A 20,913-nucleotide genomic window follows, 5' to 3' on the forward strand; every position below is an offset into this window, starting at 1 on the left:
CTCTAAACGCATTGGCAGTCGTGCATTGAGATCGCCTTTGAAGCTGCAAGCCTTAACTGTGCGTGCTCTTTCTCATCCTCTACATTTCACAGAGTGAATAACCTAAATTGCACAGAACAGCAGTAAATTGGCTCATCATAGCCCTGTTCTAATTTTAAAAGGATAAAGATCTGAAAAACCAGAGAGCCTAGCACTGAAGGGACGGGTGAAGCCCGTGAAGGGGCTGCTGAGGTCTTTTCCCAGAAGGTCATAGATTCCAGCTCAACCTAGGTTTGTAGTGATCAAGGATCATTGAACCTTTTGTGTTAGATTTATATGTACCCTCGACATAATATCCCTAATAGGGATGCTGACAGATTGCGCTTGTCACTCTCATTGACCCCCGAGTATAGTAGATGGCCAGCCACATGTGAAAAGTGAACTGTTCTCTCCCATATTGAGGTGATCCTTGCAAAACCTTGGCACAAAGTCCAAGGCACCCCAGAGCATCTTGTCTTTACACTGTCTGCTGCGTGCTCCTCTTCCAGCTCCCTAAGCTCCAAGAGAAAAAAATACAGCAGCTCTTCAACTGTCAGTTTAACACCCTGATAAGTCTGGGACAGATCAGATTTGAAAGGTGCACATTCATCCTGATAAGAATAGTATTTTCCAAACAGCATAGCTCTCAGTTTTAACAAAACATTCACTTGTGGTGATAAAATGTCAGGTCACAAGTCAAATTTTGACTCCATTACTGGGCATTACCCTTGAGCCTAAATGGAAAGTCAGTACAATTCACCAGCTGTCAGGCTCCAGCTTTCCTCCCACCTTGAACAGCAACAGAACAACAGGCTAAATAGTTGGAGCTGCTGGAGTAACTCCTTGATTAGATTCTTAACGACCGGCTCAGTGCACAGGTCCCTTCAGCCAGTCAATCAACAAACAGACATTCAACCATTCAGATCCCAGGTGTCTAATTGGAATTTCATAGGAGTCAGTGAAAGGAGAGAGAGAGAGAGAGAGAGAGAGAGAGAGAGAGAGAGAGAGAGAGAGAGAGAGAGAGAGAAATCTACCATGAACCAAAAGAAATGTAGGATGATTTAGGCAGTCCTAAGCTATCAGGGTCCTTATTAGGAACCAAATAATGAAAATGCTTCCCTTTATAACAAAGAACAAAACTATTTGGCATTGGCTGAGTTGAGATGCAAGATTTCCAAGAAGTACCTTCCACAGGTTGTAACTGGTTCCCAGGTGCACACTGAGATTTACCAGCAAGAGAAGCGATGAACATGTAGGAAAATGCCTGTATAAGGAGCTCAATCGGGAGGGTCAGCATTGTGCATCACCTGAGTGGTATGAAACAGCTGTGCTACCCCAGATCAAACCCAGCCCAGCTACAGAGGCGTGATAGCACCTCTTGTGTTGCCAGAGGGCACTGGGAAGTCCAGCTCCCCCATCTGGTCCTGTGGCAGTCAGATGTCTCTACCAGGAGAGAGGAGGGCAGCCTAGATCCTTTCTTTGAAATCACTTGAGCTCATGGAGGGATTCTGTGGTTGAGAAGTCAGAAGTTTGCAAATGTTTCTACCAGGAATGAGAATGACAGTAAAATCTCACAATCATGATCCCTGAAATAAAGAGGCACTTGACTACAGGAAAGCCCCTTCTCCTCCTCCCTTTAGATCTTCTGAAAGCTGTGCTTAGGAGGGCTAGAGTCTTCCCCTTGGGAGCAGATTTAAGGCCCAACACAAATCCATCCATCTGCCCATTGCATTCATTTCTCCACCTATTGACAGATCTTTATTTATAATCTATTTCACCCACCTTCCTGGGAGAACTTAATGGGTTCAGCTATTTCAAATGGCCACTTTATAAAAGAGAAATGGGAAACACATTCCCTAACCTAAAGCCTTTCAGGGGATTTCTTAAAGATCATGCTAGCACTCCAGGAAGGCCTTCTATGGTTTGGCTTTACTCTCCAGAGCAGCTTCCAGCCTACCCTCCTACTTCCAATCTATAGAGCTGGTCCTTTCCCTCCTGGAGAGCTCACTCTCTGTGATCTTTGACATGCCGCCCAAATGGACCCAGATATATGACCACTGCTCTTAAGCTCTAGACTGGGTCAGAACGGCAAGGATCACTAGAAGAGGGTGCTTCCCTATGGGGTCTGGGCTTGACTTTGTGGGAACCCAGCCAGGGGTCTAAGTCCACAGCCTAGGCAATCACAAAGTGGAGGAGCCAGGAAGAGATCAATTGCCCGTGGCAGGGCCCCTTGGGGGCGATGTGACATGGCTTCATCAGGTGGAAACCACACGATCCTTTCCTGACTTAACTCAAGAAATAAGGATGTCCAAATGAGCTCGACCTCCGCAGCCAAGATCAGGTCCCGGCCCGGGAGAGGGGGCGGTGAAGCATCTTCCCCCCTAAAGCAACAGATGTGGTTTGTTTCTAACAATTCACCGTGATAAATGTAAAGACCAATTAAGGCTTGATCCGTGCGCACGGGAGGCAGACGGCGGCTGATAGTGGAACCAATTAACGAGCATGTCCCCTAATTCCTGTCGGGCTGCTGGGCCCCCGCGCTTCCCGGGTCGTCCCCCGCCGAGCCCCGCAGGGAGGTGTCCTCCTCCAGCGCGAAGGTGCGAGGCGCAGGGCCCCGGGGAGTTGGGGAAGGGGCGCGCAGGCAGGAGGCGCGGAGCCAGCCGCCCACGGAACCCAACTGTTGGCAGCCAGAGCCTGGAGAGTGGGGCGTCCCCAGTGGTCGCGCGGGCGGGGGCGGCGGGACTGGACGAGGAGCCCAGCCGGGTGCCGGGCGGAGCCCCGAAGGCGGAGGACAGGTGGCCGCGTGGCCGCAGCCAGGTAGCGAGCAGCTCCGGGGCTGCGTGACGCGGTCCAGGCTTCGCCCGCCCCTGGGCCTGGTCCGCTGTGGTCCCAGCCGGGGAGTCTTAGAGTAAAGCACTGGGGGCGCGATGCCGCACCCCAGGCCCGGCATGTCCCAGCTTCTCCCCTTCGCTCCCTTTCCCTTCCGGCAATGCCGCCTGCCCCAGACGTGACCTCCGCGCAAGGTGTTGGCGCTGCGCGCAGCTCCGGCGCGCGTGATTAATGGCTCTGGGGTCGGGGGTGGCGCAGACCCGAGCCCCCTTCTGGCCCTGCCCGGTGTGCGGGTATCCGGGAGCCGAGTGGGTCATGGCCGCGGGTCCCCCGGGAAAGTGGCGCCGGCGGAGGACGCGGACGAGGAGGAAGAGGAGGAGGAGAAGTCGAGGGCCCGGGGTGTGGAGGCTCGGCCCCTCCGGTCGCCCCGCGGCAGCAAAGTTTGGAGTCGCGGGCGCTGCGCGCGGTCCCTCCCCGCACAGGTCCCTCGGAGGAGTCTGTGCCGCTGCTGCTGCCAGGGCAGGACAAAGGCTCATTAACACGTGATGGGACCGCGCTTCATAAATGGGACCGGAGCGAGAGGGAGCCAGAGACAGAGTGCGAGCAGAGAGAGAGACAGGGACCGCGTGAGCGAGCGACGGGGCGAGGCGACAGGCGCCCGCGCTTGCAGAGACCGGCGCCCCCTGGCTGGCCAGGAGGGGCGAGCGGAAGGACCCGGTGAAGAGCCCCGGGAAGGGGCGAGGCTCGCCAGAGGCCAGGGCACAGGGGGCGCAGTCCCCTTCGCTGTCGCGGGTGGGCGCTGGGGGCCGGGGGTCGCCAGCGCGCGGACTGACTGACTTACTGACCGACGCCGGGGGCACACCCGCTCCACCCCACCCCGCCTGCCCGCGTCCCAGCGCCGGCGCCGCCTCCCGCGTCCCCTCTGCTACTCCCTTTTCCTCCCCTTCCTTCGCTACTTCTCCGCTGCCTCCGCCTCTTCTTGCCTCCCGCGGCGCCAGTGCTTTCCCCTGGCCGGGGCGGGGCGCCTCGGCTCCCTGCAGAGCTCTCCTGGAGTAGGGGGACCTTTCCTTCTAGCGGAGAACCAGCCCTCGAGCTGGGCCAGAGGTGACAAGGGAGCTTCTGCCCCAGGACCGGGGGATGCGAAGGGTAAGACCTGGCGGAGTCGCATTTGGAAATACTTTCTCTGCCTCCCGCCCCCTCGGGCGCTGACCAATGTGGTCCCCAAGTGTCCTTCGTGGAGTTCTTATTCAGGTTAAGCGAATCGTGCGTCGATGTTTACTTAGCTGTGTCGCTCCAGCCTGTTAACTGTTGTCTGTGCTACTTCTGGAGGTTTCTACCATTTACTATTTATTGAATGTGTGTGCACCTGGCTCTCTGTATGCACTGATGTCTGTTTGTAGAAAATGTGTAATTGTGCATGTTTGAAAAACAGTCGCTTGAGTTGATGCTTAATGTCTGTAAACCGTATCAGTAAGTAAGGCTTCCTAGAGAAATACATTCATCTCCACATCAAACCTAGAAACCGTTTAAAATAAATATTACATGGCATGTAAGGAAATGTATGTCAAATAATAAACTTGATATAGAGAAACATAGCTTCAGAAGCCGCTTCTCTTAAAGAGGAAACAAATGTGCATAGTATTCAATACCTACGTTCGAATGCTGATAGAACCTTTTGACTCAAAGCTAGCCATTAGGTGAATAAAGTTGACGTTAGGTTTGAAAACGACATCTTTTAATAAGGCTCACAAATCATAGATGGATCACCTCTGGTATGCAAATATTTGCTATGATAGACATGAAAAGCTGTCGTTTGGTCATTTTAAAGTTTGAAAGCAACGTGCATGTTTCTGATTTGAACAGCTCATTTATCTTTTAAAGGTTTTAATTGAACGGATGAGGAAAATATTTAGCAGTCTGTTAATCATATTGTCTCTCTCTTCTTTTATTTTCTCCCAAATAAGAGTTAATCATGGCTTTGTTTGTTTCTTGGCACATTAAGCCTTCTTGGGCATTTAATCCAATAAGAGATTAGAGCAGATTTACTGGATTTAAAGGTTTCAGAAGATACCTCTTAAGGTCACATAACTTCTCATTTGTATTAACACATTAATATCATTTGAACAATGGTGGAAATGCAGGCTTTTTGCAGAAGAAACTCAGAGGATGTTGAATATCAGTGGGGTCACTACTGACATCAGTCTGTTTTGCAGAATATCGAAAAGCTCAAAGCAACCAACCTTTAAGATTCCCATAGGACTTTATCTGATTTAAAGTGTTGCTTTTCTAATCCCACTCTCCTGTCAGTTTGCAAGGGAAGATATACTGATTGATTTTTTTCTCTGTCCTCCCTCCCTCCACTCTGTCTTCCTTTCCCCTCCTGCATGCTCTAACTCAGTTAAGAGCAATTTTATAAAAATAAAAGGCCATGTATAGTTTCTTAAATGAGACAGATAATTTTCTGATTATGACCACACGTGAACAGAATACAGCCATCTCCAAGATGTTAAACAGTGCATACGGAAGGGAGTTATTCATAGCACAATAGCAGTTACTGTAGTTGGATGAGAGGCTTCATGTTGGGCATGGCATTGAAAAACTAATGCATTTGAGGTTATCAAGAGAACTTACTGTAAACAGACTCTTTGTTTCAAAGATGTCTCCCACTCCAGGCCAGGAGCACTCTTGGCTGAGGTATGTTTCAAGTCTAATGAGAAGAGATCTCATTGTACTCCCAAGCCCGCCTGAGGATGAAATAATACCACATGGTGGAAATGTTCACTTCTGACCTTTCAAAAATAAAATTACTATGCTTGCATACTCATTGTTAGGAACACAAATTAGACATTCGTACCTCTGAATTTTAATAGCATCAATATTTATGTGTATACGTGAATGATGTGATTAGAACCTTAACTGAGTCATGGGTGATGTTAAGCTAGTATATAAAGTTTTAAATTCTAGTGAAAACCAGATCTCACGTTGAAGTAGTACTTGGCTTTGTTTGTTACCCACTGTTTTCTGTCTTTTTCTGTTACCCTTTTCCCAGTGGACTGTGTTCCTCTCTGTCTTGCCTGTGAGATTGCTCTTCTCTAATAAGCATAGCTGCAGGATCAGTGTGTTCTTTTTGGCATTTCAAAATGTTAAAATAGTGAAATTGTTAAATGTTACCAAGATGAAGCTGCAGGGAATGAAATCTTCCCAAAGAACCACTATATTTGTGGCCTATTACATTCTATTCCTAAAGCAAACTCTTTGAATTGGTTTATCTATTTTCTCAAGAAGGAACCAGCTCCATTGATTCTGTTGATAAGTGTTTAGTATGCAGTGTCAGCTTATTAATTACTAAAGCAAAGCCTGAGAAACTCTTTCAGAACAATCATATGACATTCTTCTTTGCTTTGACTCAGAATTAACATTAATGTGAGGAAGTTCAGACAGGTTCATTGGTTGTCTTGCTATTAGTTTTTGAAATTAAAATTGGAATTGAAAAACTTTGCTGCATAAGAATAAATTATTGTGACACAGAACTTATAATAGCAGTTTAGAGTTCACCACACTTACTGAATGTTTCTTCCCAGAAAATACTTAGCCTAATAAGGAAAGTGATGTTTTTCCCCATAACTAGCTATTCAGCGATGCTACAAGGAAAAACAAAATAAAACAAAGAACAAATAAAAAGGAAGAAATTGAATTCAGAAATACCTAACAACACATAATTAGTAAAATACAATTTGGTTGTAGCTTCTTGAATTTGGTTAGATGAACCCCATCCTTTAGGTTGTTGTCTCTTCTTCTTGGGGTAATTATGTCAGCTCAGTTGCATCAAGAACAGAGATGAGAGCTTGCATTCACTGCTAAAAAGAATGCCACATCTCCCCCAGTGTAAGTCTGTCTTTTCTATTTTTGTATTCATCATTTTCTAATTGAACTGCCAAATAGAGTGAAACCGGCCTTTGGGTTTAAATTATTTATAATTTTGCTTTTGACTTTGAACCTGGACCCAGTCTTATTTGAAAAACTGTACTAGTGCCAGGTATACATATTGCATATCTGTACTTCTAGAAATAACCAGTTCTGCTTAGTTTTTTTATTAACTAGAAGACTGATAGAGAACACAAAGAATAGGTGGATTAAAAAGATAGTATGTACTTTACATAGGCAAAATTTTAACTTAATTTTCCTCCTGTCTCAGAATCTCCAGCTATTTTTCCAATCCTGTTCTCATAAACATGTCAACTTAGTGCTGTAACTGCATGTGTGCTCTTTGTGCGCAGTTAGAGGCTTACCACTTTGCCACTGGATTGCTTTTTAATTCATTCATTTAATTCATGTATTTGTATATTCTTAGATGAGATTGGCTTTATCTTATAAGATAGATCAACTTGTATTTCTCCAAAATATTTTCTTGACTGAAAGAAACTACCAATGTCATCCAGAGTATTCCTACTGTCAAATTATATGCTGAATAATTCAAAACAACTGGATGCATAAGCACACACAAAAACTTTTCATAGGCACAGATCATAACTAAAGGTGAAAATTTAAATACATTGCCTTTCAATATATTTGAATATATCATTCTGATTTTGAGAAAATGTTATGAATGTGGGAAGATGTCCAAGTCCAAAATAGATGGATAGTGAAAGCTCAGATGGATACTGAGAGCTCAAGGCAAAAAGAAAATATTCACCTTGAAACAAAACAAGATTGTTCTTGTTTTCCAGGATAGGTGGAAAGCCATTCCAGTCCCATGTGTTCCAAGAATCTTGCAAGTATGCCAGGATGAACACCACCACATTGGATTAGAATTTTGTTACAACTATTGATGGGTTTAAGACAGCTCTTAGCAATCTTTCTAATTTCCATTAGTTTTGGAAATTAGGACTGTAGTAGTTGGAAGAAAATGTAGATTGTTACTATACCACAAAATGCGTTCTAAGATACATTTGTTTGATACATATAATGCTATCACAAGAAGTTAAAACTGTAGGAAATTTGAGGGGTGTAGGTTGTTCTTAGCGATCTCTCCATCTATTCTTGCTACTACTCTTCAATTGATGTTAGATGAACTTCTGTGTCAGACTTCCCCACGTGGATAATGGGTATGTTTATGACATCAAGAGGAAGTCAACACTGTTCCAAAAAGTGGTGTAATTACATCTGGTTCTTGACATAAAAAATTTAAATCTTTTGTGGCTCACATTTCCTCACTGAACAAGGTGCATCACAGTGAAAGATAGTACATTCCATTACAATAGTTTCCTGAGATGGTTAGTTTTTTATATATTACTGATCTAATTTTATTAATATTTTTCATGTATTTGAAGCATTTATCATACAAATTACCAATGAATAATGCTTGAATAGTCTCTAATTCACTTGAAGAGGTTAATTTAATAATTTAATGACCATGGAATTCTGGAGGTTTTTAGTTAAGTTTCTGTGGGTTTTTGAGGAAAGAATTGTTTATTTTCCAAAACTGAGCCAATGAACTTGCAGATTCATCGCAGTTGTTCTGGGGTACTATGAGTTCTGTTTTGTCCTAGCTAGAGAATTTGACACACCTGCATATCAGTAAAGCTTTCAAAGTTTTGCTGTCTTTGTTTTGTTTTCTTATGTTTTTGAGTAAATGAGTTGAGACTGGTTAGATTAGAATCATTGTTTCTTAGCCAATTTTTTAACCCATTATGCTGCTGCATTACATTCTGTATTTTTTAGTAAGTTTCTTAGATTAGGATTTCCTTTTTGAATGCATGAAAGGATCTAAGTTTCATTTTTTTTCTAACCCATGTGGCAAATGAGTTTTCCCTAAGAGTACAATGTTGTATTGTTTCATGTCTTATTTTCACATTCTTAGTTGGACTCTGAACTGTTCAGAGTTTTCAGCTCTTTAAGGTTTGGTATCTTAAGCTTAATTCTGTACTGCCACTATCAAGTCTGAATAACATTTTTAAGTTTTTAACTTCAGAAGATAAAGTGCAGTATAGTTTCCTAAATTTGATAATGTAATATCTATTTTTTTCCTACTAGCAAATTCCATGCAATTGCTTTTTAAAGAAAAGCAGAGGCACTTTTCAAAGATGTGCCAGGCAATCTGTTGTGGTGGTTTAATACACTGACAAATGCTTTCACAAACTGCATATGTCTATAGTAGATTTAAATATAATTAAAATACAGTATAATTAGGAAATGAAGTTTTCAAGGTTTATGTTTAAATGGGAGGCTCTCCCTCTTCCCTTCATTATTTCTTCATGTATTCTTTTAGACCATAACTTTAAAGAACAAAGTTAGAATCAGTATGTTCTGTAAATTGAGCTAAATGGTGAGAAGTGTCACGTGCAAGCTATTGATAAATTCTATCACTCTTTTTAAAAAAACTTAAAGTACTTGTTTTAAATAAATCACTCTATGAACATTGATACTAGATAATTTCATTCCATTGATATCTATAACAAGCGAATCGATATCATTGACTTCCAAAAATTGTTTAGGTAGTATGGATTGATAGTTAAGTTTATGTCTTCTTTAAAAAAGAAACTTAGTTTTATGCTACTAGGATTAGAGTGTTTTGGCTTATTCCATGGTGGCTGATTAGATGGGACAAATTTTCAACTCATTTTAATGCATTGCTATCAAAATTTTTAAATGTTTTCTCTAGAGTTTGTACAGGTGGCGAGCAAGCATAGATATGTAGAAAAAAAGGCAAGTTAGACAATTGAACATAAAAGTAAAGTAAGCAAAAGACTATCCAAAAAAATTCTGTATCTCTGTGTATGTGGGAATCATGGTATGTAAGTACTTTGGGAAATGACCTCTAAATTCTTATACAAACAACAAAACATTTGGAAGATTTTAGTTTGAAGCTAATATAAGTACAAGTAATCTGTGGTCTATTTTATTTATAAAATAAAGACTGTACAGCTTGCCCAATGTCATATTTTAAGTGCTTTGGGACACATTTTTCTATATATTCATAACTTTTAAGTATTTTTAAAAGATAACTGGCCTACTAGGAACAGTATAAACTGTATAATTACCAAAATAGTTCTATAAGAATTTGCAGTGGCTCTGTATTGCTTGAAAATACTGCAAAAGTTCTACTTTGGTTTGACCTTTAATGAGTTCATTTCTTGTGATTTTTTTGGAGGAGGGTTCGGGGTAAAGAACAACAGAAACATGTTTTTAGCTTTAAAAACTGAGGTGTTGCTAACTTTTGCTCTTTTCCTGTTCTGTTATGCTCACTAATCATGAGTTATTTCCCAGTGGTATCCAAAGAAGTAGCTTAGCAGTTCTATAAAGCTTTGTGTAGACTTTGCAAATAGAATTAGGAGGAAATAGTGTAGGACTTCTTAATTTATGTGTTTGTATTACATTTTCAAGCCACTTTCCTTTACTGGATAAAATATATAACGATATATTTTCTGGAAAAGTCTAGAGAAGCTATGACTTGTAGACAAAAAATCTTCAGAGGTTCCCCATTTCTTATTCTTATTTTCAGACTGGACTTTTTTTTTTTTTATTCCAATCAAATAGAAATAGCCTGGTTTTAAAGATCTTGAGAGCCTACTTTACCAGGAGCAGCTTTCTTACCAATCTATTTTAGTTATCTACAACCCCCTACTCACAGAATATAACATTTTCTTGCCTAGCCTCAGTTCTTCTTAAAGGCTAACTGTAGCCCTGCAGTCCATTTAGTCTTCGTGGGGATCTTCATAATTTTTAGCGGTAGTTCTTAAACTTTAGAATGCATTAGAGTCTCCTAGAATCTTTGTGAAAAACATTGCTGTGCTCCACTTCTAGCATTTCTGATTTTATAGGTCGGACCTGGAGCTCAGGCAAGTGCATTTCTCTTGCTTCCTGAAGATGCCGGTAGCAGTTGGGAGCCCACCTTTTGAGACCCCATGCAGACACTTCCCAACAGCTGTATCACTGCTCAATCTGTTTTCTAAAATGTATGCCACAGTTTCCAGCCCATTTGCACTCACTTAATTTCTTAGTTCTTTCTGTTGATGTCACTCTTTTTAAGCACATTTAGTTCCAACTCTGTTCAGAATCTCATATTTGTGTCATGCAACATAGGGAGGGTAGCACCTTCAGTAAGTGTCATTAAACTATCCTACTGTTTCAATGGCATATAAATTCCATACTTGCATCACATTTATATGCTTCTAAATCATAACTGTTTCCAAAACATTTTTTGTACTTCTACTAAAACCCATTCTTTCCATAACTGTGGGTATATAATTATGTGCATCTTGACAGCATATGTTTTTTTTACTTACGATTTGCAGTTAGTATAAAATGAACATTTCTAAATAGTTCAACTAAAGTAGATGATGCAGAAAAACATACCTTTAAAATAATACTTAAAGGAAACCCTGGATTTGAAGCAAAAAAGACAAATTTATTAATATCGCAGGAGAAAAAGATAGGGAACAAAAAAGAAAAAGATAAGGAAAAAATTTTGAATTTGTTAGAAAGTCACTGTGCCCTTAATTTGTATGAATATTTAAACCAATATTCACTTGTGAAATAGTCCACTTTAGTTCTCGTAATAATAGAAAACAATTTCGCATTATTTTTCATCACAGAATTATGACCTGTGTTGGCGATTTTGCATTTGGAAATAAGAAAGCCAATTATTTTATGAAATAGAAGTTAGTTGAATTTGTTATTAAAATTGACTTTGAGCTCCTGAGAGCTCCCCTCTTACTTTCAGCATCTTTGGCATAAACACATTTGTTTTCAGTACAACTACTTTTCTTTACTCATTCTTAATTACTTTCTTGAGGCAAATTTTCAAATATTCCCAATTAATTTTTATCAATATACTAAATTTTCTCAATGCCCCTTTGCCTCAGAAAAGTCATTAGAAATTTAGCTTTGTAGGCAGTCATCATAACACATTTTAACCCTCCTTGACATATTTTCTTACTTATGTTTTAATTAATTCAGTTGTAAGATTCATAAAATGTTGTAGCAGGAGGAGAAGTTGCTCAACCAAAGCGAAAACTGTGTCCAGTGAATAGAATAACAAATTGATCCCTGAGGGCTTACAAAAGCCACTCCATCTAGCGGTTGAATTTTCACATAACTTCTTTTGACCAGTTGTTTTGAAAACACTCTTGCAAATGGAGAAACCCATTTAGGAAAGATCAATGCACAATATGCATTTGAGGGATAAAAAATGGCCTTTATAATAGTAACTTTCTATAATGTCTCTAAAGGTCTAGCAACAATGTGTAGTTAGGATACCTTCAAGGTTGTTCATGTCACCAACATCTTTTTATGTCACTATTATGTGGCTCATTGCTGCAGCTCATAATGTACATTCAAAGTGAAAAAGGATCAAAATAAAAGTAAATAGCTGATCTTTGTCTACCACTTCTGCTTCTCATAAATGTGATCTGTATTTGGTACCAAAAGGGAAAAAAAAGATAGCTGGGCTAAATTATTATTGATATATTATATAATTTTGATATTTGGGCCCTGTTTAAGATGGATGCTTGTATGAAAGCAAGACTTAGGTTTAATAATTATCTGCTTTACCTACAATTAAAAGCCATCCTATTAAATTGGACTTACCATGTTGCTTGTGCATGCCAATATTCATTTAGTAAACAATAGTTATTAAGTGCCACACAGATGACCTACAGGGCCCAAAAAATGGGACCCAGCTCTCAAAGTCTACATGGACTAGAGCGGTGGTGGCAAACCTGTAGAGCTTTCAATGATACAAACAGCCCACTGTGGTATGTGTGCATGGGTTTGCCACCACTGGTCCAGAGGGTTTAGACATGAGAGGCTGCTATAGATGGCACATCACAGCCCATTACCTCTTGGGGAAAATCCTGACAGCATCATACTCTTTAAAGATTAAAATATTCTTATAATACAGGTTTTCATAGTCTATTCTTTCATCTATGGAAGAGGTAAACAGTTGAGTAGACTTTAATTTAAGGGGTAGGATGGAATAGAGAATCATTTCCCACATGTATACTTACCCAACCCATATCTATTAATGGAGATTTGAAACATAGAAGTATTTCAGGAGAAATATGTTACAGAAATGTTCAAGGCTTCAGATACAATACCTAGTGCTCGGCCCAGAGACCATGCCCAGCAAAAGCATGGTAATGCAACCTGTGGAGTCTTACAATTCTCTATCAGCCATGTTGCTGTAGTAACACAGCCTTCTACCCATTGGGCACAAGGAGGGGGTCTAACAGTCACCCATTTGTTAGAGCCCAATCAAGTTTTATGTAGCTGATCGTCCCTGAATTCCAACCAGAATCGACCACAAAGAATCTTTTCTGTTCATGGTGGGCATTTGAATGATAAGGAATTTGAATTTCTCCATGAAGGGAGTGGAGGCTTCAGGCTTTTGTTTGCTAACAGCCATTGTGTCTCACTCTGACCCAAAGAAGGTGCCTCGTTCACGTTTCATTGGTGTGGAAAGGTGTTATAACCATTTTGATTCCTGTAATTATCTGATGAAGCAAAAAACAAAATAAAAGCATCTTTCCTAATTTATTAATAAAAGTGATGAAATTATTTAGATTTCATTCATTTGCCAGCAGCTACTGGAAATAAGGAGCTAATCCAGAGTTAGGATTTACAGTTTAGTTAATTGTATTTTGTCCCTACACACTGTGAGACAAAGATTCTTTGCAGGAACTATGGGCAACATTTTGTCTGTCATTGGATTATCCTTTCAGATTTTAGTTGTTCACTGTTACCTTGTGCTATTTATGACTGCCTTTTCCCGAAACCAACCCTTCTCGATCCCTAGAAATGAAATAAACATGTGTGATTAAATCATTTCTGGACCTCAAAGTGACAAGCAGAGACTCTGAATCATGTATACCTGTAACGAATTTCCACTGCTGCTCCTGTAGTTGGAGACCTTAGGAAAGCATTTTTATCCCATAAGCCTTTTCTTGTGTGCAGAACAGAGATTATAATAACAGCTCCTTCATTTAGATAGCATTAAAAAATAATGTGCATACTCAGCATGATGCCTGTAACATAAGCATTCAGGTATTTCTTAGATGAAAACTTTTGAAATTTGATATCTTCTTCAATGTACATTTATTCATCCTTATCTCAGATTTCAAGCTAGAGAAACAAAGTTTGGCTTTTAGTAGGATTTAATTTGAATGCTTATAGATTCACAATGAAAACTTCTAGCAGTTGACGAAGGGAGAAGAAATTGAAAGTTACATCACATGATTTGACATCATGTAGCATACTGGCAGCTATTGTGGAATTCTTGGCAATGAGCTGCAAAAACAAGAACCTGTGTACTGGGTTCTATATATTTTATGGGCCAGAATAATATATTGATTTCTACTTCTTTTCCCTTTGGTATTGGAAATCAAACTCATGACCTCAGACTTGCCGGACAGGTGCTGTGCCGCTGAGCAAAATCCCCAGCATTTACTTTTAATGAAATCTCATATGCAAAATAAAGCCTTCCAGATTATTGCATATGTGGATTATGGCTTTCAATGAATGAAAGCTTTGCATGATTTTGGTTGGGGAATGTTATGAAAATTGTTTTTATAGACTATGTGGAAAAAGTAGCTTTCTCAAAGAAAAGCCTAAGGTACTTAGGAGAAAGAAACATCTAAACACCAGAGCAAAATCAAATGGTAAATGAAATTTGTTATCCAAGTCACCAAATCATTTCATTTGGATTAAGAATTCACCTCTGTGAGAGACTTTTCTTATAACATCATCACCAAATAACTCGTAAGCCTGTGTAAGTTCAAGGCATAATTTTCTGGAGCTCTGATATTAAGTTTTCTACTGAAAAATCTATTTCTTTTTTCTTTTTTTTTTTTTTTTTTGGTAGAACCGGGGATTGAACTCAGACCCTTGCACTTGTCAGGCAAGCACTTATTCTACTGAGCCATCTCCCCGGCCCTCTGATATTAAGTTTTAACAAGGCTTTATATCAGTGATGATGAGTCTTTTCAAGTGCCCAATGATACAGACAGCCCACTGTAGCACATATGCAGTAAGTTCACCACCAGTGCCTTAAGTTATGACTAATCATACTTATTGTATATTAAATTTTACAATAAATATAGTCTTGTGAATGTTTTAATGTCTTTAGTGCCTAATAGTTGATTTAAAAAATACTATTGTTAGGAAGGCATAGAGCAAAGAAACAGTATACTTAATAACTTCAGTTTTTTGCTACAAAATATCTGAACAGCTGAAGCTCTGAGAGCCAATCAAGCATTACCAGCATAATGAAATTTTTCTTCGTGTATAAGAAAAGGATCCGACATTAATACAAGAAAGAAGTATTATGCATGTTTGCCTAATATCCTGAATTATCAGGATAATTAAGTCAATTCTTAATTTTACTTTGCTGTAGAAGCTGATAGAAAAACTGATGGCACTACTTTAAGAATTTCTTTCTTCTCCTCCTCTTCTTCTTCCTCCTCCTCCTCCTCCTCTTCCTCCTTCTTCTTCTTCTTTGTCTTTCTGAGACATTATCTCACTGTGTTCAGACTGGCCTTCAAGTCATTTTATAGCCCAGGATGACCTTGAACTTGGCAGTGATCCTCCTGCCTCAGCCTCCTGTGTGCTGGGATGAACAGTGTGCACCACCATGCCCAGCTTTAAGAATTTAAGAATTTCTAACCACTAATGATTAGGTTAGATTTAGAAAAGACTCATTGCTCATTCAGCTGACAGAGATGCATCGTTTAGCATGTTAAGATGTTGGTGTGAGAGATGGGCCGTGTCTGTTGAGGATAAGACTTAGTAGTCATAAGAGCTGACCAAAATTTTCCCTGCTAACTCTAAAGAAACACATTAGCAAGGCATTTTTCTAGATCAAATGAGTGGGAAGCACATTTGTTCTCAGAAATGAACAGAAAATAACAAATGTATCCAGTGGGACCCTCATTCTCTTTGGCCTGTCACAGAGCTGTTATGAGCCAGCCAAGCAGAATATGGAACCGAAAATGAAGAGAAAACAGCAGGCTATAGCAGACACAGGCAAGTCCTCACATGATATTCTGGAGCCCTGTCAGTACAGAGAGCATGAACTTGGTATTTGCTTTGTAAAGCACTTATAAACTTAAAATACTAAAGAGGTGTAGTAGGCCAGTCTAATCTATACCAACATAATCTACACCTCAGGGAGCTCTAGTTCTGATCCTTCTAGAGGGTTTCAGCTTTCTTGGACATAACGTTCTTCAGACAGTACATAGCCCACTACCTAGTTCTCTGGAGATACTACAAGGGTTTTGATTCTAGATGCAGCACAGATAAGCACTAAGTATTGAACTGTCCCTTCAAAGGTTTCCAATGGGACAGTGAAAAGTAGACTAACTACGGTAAATTTGGTGATTTAGAAATAGCTCTATTTGAAGTCTTGTTTTCATGACTCTATGTTCAGGTTAATCAGAAATATGAATATTTATACTTTTAATGGTTATAGAAATAAAGATTTATAATCTGGATATATAGATATAGATATAGATATAGATATAGATATAGATATAGATATAGATATAGATATACGATACAGTGCAGCTCGGACTCAGTGATCTTCCTGTTTTCAAGCCTCCAAGCACTGAGATTACAGGCATGCATCACCATGCCCAAACTTGACCAATGACTCAGCGTGCCCGAGGGCAAGGCTGGCACGGCATGTGGTGCCATGGATCGGACCTTGGTCCCTGAGTTTGCCTAAGCAGGCACTTAGTCCACTGAGTTATCTTGCTGGGCCTGGAAAAAAATATTTTTAAAAAAACTTTTGCCACTGTGATATCCATAACATTCCTTTGATACCACAGCCTGCTAGTTGATAATACAAATCTGTTTTTGAGGAGGGACAAGTGGGCAAAAAGATTTGGTAATGTTATTCTAAAATGAAAGATTTTTCTAAAATAATGTATTTAACATATAAAAATATTTTATTACTATTACTATAAAGGCATGACATAGCTTAAATTGTTAGAGTATTGGTTCTATTTTAAAAAGCAGAATTTTCTAGGGAAATCTTAAATGTCATACAATCATTCTTTTACTATAACTGTAATAAAAAAAAAACCCTACTGCCTCTTTAATAGATGCATCTACACATCTGGCTACAAATTTCCAATTATGATTTCCCTAGTAGCAAACAAAAAACAAAATTAATGGCAGCTATATCCCCCAAAGCCTAAGCTATATTACTAATGAACTCTCGAAGAAAACTCTTGCTGCAAAAAATAATAAGGTGGAAATTACTGTAATAATCCAAATGTAGAAATAAAAGAAAGAATTACTAAAATACAGAGAATAGTTTTCCTGCCATGATCCCATTAACTGCTAAAATAACCTGTGCACAGTGGTGTTTCGACATTATTAAGGTCACTGAGCTGCACAAAATCCGTGTTTTTAAAAACTGTGTTCTTTAATTAAAGTTGGCTTACGTTGGAAAGTACTCTATAGCTCATAACCATACCATGGCCTGACTTAGGTGTTAACAAGCTGGTTTGTTGTAATGAACGTGCTTAGTTACATTAAGATGGGAAAATATGTCACATGTGTGACGATCTTACTATGGAATAAATCACAGAACACATGTTTCGCATTACTGAAATGCGGTCTGTGATCATTTTTCTAAACTGAAAAAAGCTCAAGTGTGCTACCAAATACTAAAATTTTAATTCTTGGAGCTATGCCGATAGACAGACTTACCTAGATGGGCTGGAAGAGGAAATAGTGACTTAGTAAGAAGTCGTGTTAAATGCTGTTGGCAAAATGCCTGTATTTACATTTTTTAAAAGCCTAGAAAATTTGGATGTAAGAGGCAAAAGGCTTAAATATAGATATTGTTAATCTTTAACACAACACATGATGTCTAAACACAGAGACTTTGGAATCTGAGAAAAATGAATTCATCTGCAAATCTTTCACATTCTGGGTAATTTAGTTAGCATCTACTAGCCTGCATTTCATCTGTAAAATGGACATTGTGAATAAGCACCTAATAGTTAACACTAACAGTTTATTCGTGAAAGTATATGTAAACGGGATCAGAGAGATGGTTCAGTAGAATAACTGGCAGGTGGAAGGGCCTAAGTTCAAGCCCTGGTTCAGCCAAAATAAATAAATAAATAAATTATATGTAAAATTTCTTAATTCCTGGATATAATGTTGAGTAAATGCCCCCATATATGTATATTTTATTTGCTTCATGGTTTAAGTGCTGAGACAAAAAAAAGCAGTTGGTGATTGATTAAGGTAATGCATATTCTTGAGATATAATTCATACATATTATATTATGATAATATATAGTATGCTTGTATACTGAAGTATAATTGATATATACAGCAAAGAGCCAATAATACTAGCTAAAGATGATAGCAATTAATATTTATTAAAGACTTTTGTACTGTGCTAATTGTATAGTCTGACACTAATTTTGTCTGCTAACTCTTGATACAAGGTTCTCTCCCTTTGCTAGGGCTTTGGCTAATGGAACTCAGCCAAAGTTTCTTCAGGAAACAAGAAACATAGTCACATGCCTTTCCTAGCTTAGAGAGGTGCAGTAGTATATCATAAAGATTAAAGGCAGAAGCTATACACCTGCACCATTCAGTGTAGTAGATACAAGTCATACAGCTCAGGCTAAGAACTAGCTCTACCACCTATTACATACCCTAATAGAAAGTTATTTTCCTCTTCATGCTTTTTGTATAAAAATAAAACAGCATCCCATAGGGCCACTGTAAGAATAAGCAAATTGACACATATGAAAGGCTCAGAGCACTTCCTGCCCATAACGAGCTCTCTCTACATAGGCTTATAAGAAGAAAATTAGCAAGACTTTAGGTGGTACACCTGATTGTAGAGTTCTAGAAGGAGGCGTCACAGTAAGTCCAAGGTAAGAGCTTAAATGACTAGAAAGATTACTCACAGTACCATAAAGAAATGTGAAAAATGGTACAGTTGGAGTTAATTAATTGTAGCTTTATTCTTACAAATGAGGATAATCACCTCAAACCTCCCATCCGTAGGAGGCTGATCACAAGCACCTATCAGATCCTTGAGGCAGCTGCTACATCAGGTGGGAGGCTTTGTATACTAGCATGGAATTGTTCCTACTCTGTACTTTCTAAGTAGAAAACCAGGGGTAGAACAGGATGGATAGTGTGCTGCCTTTTTCTACAATGAAAATAAAGAGGCAGGAAATGTGTACAGGTATATGAGTTTGACTAAGTATGGAATATCTCTAGAAAGAGCATCAAGAAACTTCTTAGCTCTGAGAGAAGTACGTGACTAAAATACAAGGATGTGAGACTACTGAGTTTTCACTGTATTTCTATCATTACCTTTTGAATGTTGAATCCCATAAATCTAGTATAATAATATAAAATGAAAAATTTAAAATTAGTCCCTTCCAGGCATGTATGAAGAGTCAGCTACTCCAGGGAAGATGAATTAAGGGTGGAGGCCCTAGTAATGCTTCAGGAACTAGGTGATTTTATTAGGTTCAGGCAAACATTTCCATGGAAACCCAGCCCTCTCCCATTTCCAAGTGGTAAACCAGCTAAGAAACAAAAGAGAATTCTGTTTGAAAACTACATTCTCATTATAGAAATAAATATGTAAACACATGATAGGGTGAGGCCCTTGACAGAGGGATAAACTAGGAGAATTAGAAATGGGGACAAGAGAGGGCCGGGAGATGGCTCAGTAGAATAAGCGCTTCTCTGCCAAGCGCAAGGGCCTGAGTTCAATCCCCGGTTCCGCCAAAAAAGAAAAAAAAAAAAAAAAAAAAGAAATGGGGACAACAGCTGGAACATCTTAGACATAGAATGGTCAGGAAGGTCTTAGAAATGAAAAAAAGCCTCGGTATAGGCCTGGAAAGATAAGCTTGTTTTGTTGAGACAGGGTGTCACTATGGTTCATGCTGATCTTGGACTCACTGTGGAACACTGCCTGGCCTTGAATTCACAGTGATCTTCTTGCCTCCGCCTCCCAAGTGCTGGGATGGAAAGATTAATAGGGAATGGGGGTCCAGAGGGTGGTACAAGAGTGAAAAAACGATAGTGCAGAAGTGCTGGTATATTTAAAGAGCAACAAGTTATCTCCTGCAACCAGGAAGCTGTGTGTTTATGTATGGGTTTGAGGAAATGCTGGCTTCTAAGTCCCTTTGATTGTGGGTGAAAACCTTCAGATAAAAATGGAGTTGTTTAACAAACTAGTTTACAGTAAAGTAAGAAGAGTTGATCCCTTGAGAAATAGCCTAAAGATGGGACATGTAGGCCAGTTCTTGAAGAGGTGAGAATGCACTAAAGGATATGAGAGTCAGACAGCTTCGAGGCTAAGGGTACTTGAGAGTTAGTTGGAACCAGATTTAAGTTAAAGATTCAGTAATGATGTTTGCGAAAGGAACTGGGAAGCTCTGGGCAGCCAGCTTAGCTGTTGGCCTTTGGTTCTTCATTTTTATACTTTTCAGCAACTAGTTTTGCACCTGGCCAAAGCTACTAACTAGTCTCTAACCACTGGGTGCCTCTGTGGTCTGCGCTGGGAACTCTTGCCTTTCGTTCTAGGACAGTTCAGAGACTGCATGAAGAATTGGCTCCAAAACCCGGATCTCAACTTCCTGAACGATGAACAAGAGTTACCAATTGAGAATTCAGGGTTGCTCGTGAGGCACGGCCGCCATCCTGCTGTCAGATCAGGCTGTACTGATCACTCAGGGCTTGGAGGACTGTGTAGGGCCTAAGGGAGCCTTTAGGCTTACTTGGCACCTGAGTGCTCAGGGCTTCCTCTGTCCACTCTTTTCAGTATGATTATGCCAGTATTCCTGGCTTCTCTAGGGCCACATTTGCCTCTGTCATATAATTCATTCTCCAGTACTCAGTCTAGGTGATCAGAATGTAGGCAGCTTCAGTTTGAATGCTGATAACCTCACCTGTAGAATGGATAGTGCAAATGGATTGAGCAGCTCCATGGGCTAGAAACCTTGATTCAACTAATGTGATTGTCTATTTCTAGTGTTTGCAAGAGTAGAGTCTTTGTCTTTCTCTGTCTCTGTGTCT

At 39.8% G+C, this 20,913-nt stretch overlaps 1 protein-coding gene across 2 annotated transcripts in view; it reads left to right on the plus strand.

The window, feature by feature from the left end:
- The first annotated feature begins 3,866 nt into the window (after positions 1-3,866).
- Cnr1 (cannabinoid receptor 1) overlaps positions 3,867-20,913 on the plus strand; it is a 21,651-nt gene continuing 4,604 nt past the window's right edge. Inside the window, exon 1 of one of the 2 annotated variants that reach the window (XM_004628222.1) lies at positions 3,867-3,993. The gene's annotated coding sequence lies outside the window, so the exon portion shown is untranslated. Of the gene's footprint in view, positions 3,994-6,665; positions 6,733-20,913 lie in introns of those variants that run through there. The other variant, XM_004628223.1, reaches the window with a different exon arrangement.

Source organism: Octodon degus, unplaced genomic scaffold, assembly GCF_000260255.1.
Source record: "Octodon degus isolate 3935 unplaced genomic scaffold, OctDeg1.0 scaffold00022, whole genome shotgun sequence".
In the NCBI taxonomy this organism is placed as follows: Eukaryota; Metazoa; Chordata; class Mammalia; order Rodentia; family Octodontidae; genus Octodon; species Octodon degus.